The 1973-nt window shown below is 49.2% G+C and overlaps 1 pseudogene; it reads left to right on the top strand.

The window, feature by feature from the left end:
- Positions 1-201: 201 nt before the first annotated feature.
- Positions 202-961, top strand: LOC115072651 (annotated as a pseudogene).
- The last annotated feature ends 1012 nt before the right edge of the window (positions 962-1973 follow it).

Here is a 1973-nt window from a genome sequence, read left to right as displayed (position 1 = left end):
AGTCAGCTGAACAAGGGGCATGTGCCACCATCCCAGAGTAGGATCCCATCTGGAACACAAGCCACCACTTTCTGCAGTGGCTAGAGAAGGACACAGAGCACCTGGCCCCCAAGGTGTTTCAGGGAGCAGTCATGCCTGCCTGTACACTGAGGGTGGATCAAGTCATCCAGGCCCAGGCCAGAGCCACGTTCTATCAGCTACATGGTTTCTTCCCCTCCACCCTCAGTTTTGTGCCTAAACATGGGGGAACTGAAGAGCTCTATGGGGCTTTCCCTTTCCAGTCAAGAAGTCAGAAGAAACTGCCTCAGATTCCAGAGGATGACAGTATGGTGGTGACTTGCCCTGAGCCAGGCCTGGTGGTAGCACCAGTGTCAGAGAACAATTTATGTGTGCCTTGTGCAGAGATCAGGTTAGGGTGTCTGAGGTCTACCTGTATAAGAATGAGCCTGTTAACACTGGGCTTTGGCTGCCAGGTCATGGAGAAGGGGTCCTTTGTGTAGCTAGTCCAGGCCAGTATCCCTGTATCCCTCACAAGGCTATGCTTTGGGGACCAGATCCTGCAGATGGATAGGTGTGACTGTGCCCCAGAGGTATACACACAAAGCTCACCCAGAGTTGAAGAAGGCATCAGCTGATCATGGTTGTCTGGAACAGCCCATTCTAGCAGATTGTTACCACACACAAGGACAACTCAGGCCAGACTAGCTCCTTCATTAAGGAGATTGTGTCTGTGGTTAATGGGCACTCTGTGGCCCACAGTAGACTTCTCACCAACAGTTATGTGTGTGAGGTGAACAGACAGAATGCCATTGTGTTGAAAAGACTAAAAGATCTCAGAGATTCTAACCTCAGCTGGAAATGTTGCCATCCTGACTTCATTCCCACAGTGATCTACACACACATGGTTGAGTTGTCCCCACTGCTGCTCCAACACAAACCATCACTCTGTCTCAGACATTGAAGCCACAGGAAGGCAGACCAGGACCCTCACCATCCAGGAGGGTAGGGTGGCAGTCCTTGGATGACAGGTTGCAGCCAGCCTGCTGACTGGGGACAGGGTGCTCTGGGGGTGTGTGTCCCTGGTGCATGGTTATAGGGTGATGAGTCTGTTGTTGCTGTATGTGGGCCTCCTTGGAGTTTCAGATTCCTAGATGGGCTGAAGCACGGGCAGGGTCACAGGCAGCTTGTTCTGTACACTGTAGATGCTGAGCATTTAGACAAGAACAGCTGAACATGTCTTTGAGTTGCAGCTGGGTCCCTGTATTAGTTTTCTGTTGTGATTAAACACCGTGACCAAGACAACTATAGAAGGAAGAGTTTTTGAGTTTCGAGTTCTAGGGATAAGGGTCCATAATGGCGACAGGGGCGGGGTGGGCAGAAGGAGGTGTTCAGAGCAGAAAGCCAACCTATCACATTTTCAAGCAGGCATAGGAAGCATAGAGAGACTGGAAATCTGGCAAGTTTTAAGAACTTTCACAGCCCACCCCCAGTGATGTGTCTCCTCCAGCAAGGCCGCATCTCCTAAAATCTCCCCAAACAGTGCCACCAACTGGGGTCAAAATGTCTAAATACCTGGAGCCTATGGGGGACATTCCTATTCAAACCACCACAGTCTCTACCAGGAAATCATCCACCCAACTTGAAAAAGAAGGGCTTTCATTTTTGTGAGCATGCTCTCTTTGCCTTTATTGCTTTGTCACAGACTATATGTAGATTAGTTATACTCCTTTACTGTGTTTTAAATAAAGATTGGCTTTAAAATTTTTTTACTTTATGTGTGTGAATATATTGCCTAATACATGTAAGCGCATCTGTGCATGCTCACGGAGATCAGAAGATGGTGTCAGATTCCCTGGAACTAGAGTTATGGACGGTCGTTAGCTGCCATGTGGGTGCTGTGAATCAACCATGGGTCCTCTGCAAGAGCAGCCTGTGCTCTTAACCACTGAGCCATCTCTCCAGCCCAAGATTGG

This window comes from Nannospalax galili, unplaced genomic scaffold, assembly GCF_000622305.1.
Source record: "Nannospalax galili isolate Female #2095 unplaced genomic scaffold, S.galili_v1.0 scaffold463, whole genome shotgun sequence".
In the NCBI taxonomy this organism is placed as follows: Eukaryota; Metazoa; Chordata; class Mammalia; order Rodentia; family Spalacidae; genus Nannospalax; species Nannospalax galili.
The sequence above is the reverse complement of the archived record's forward strand: the minus strand, read 5'-3'. Positions and strand labels throughout refer to the sequence as shown.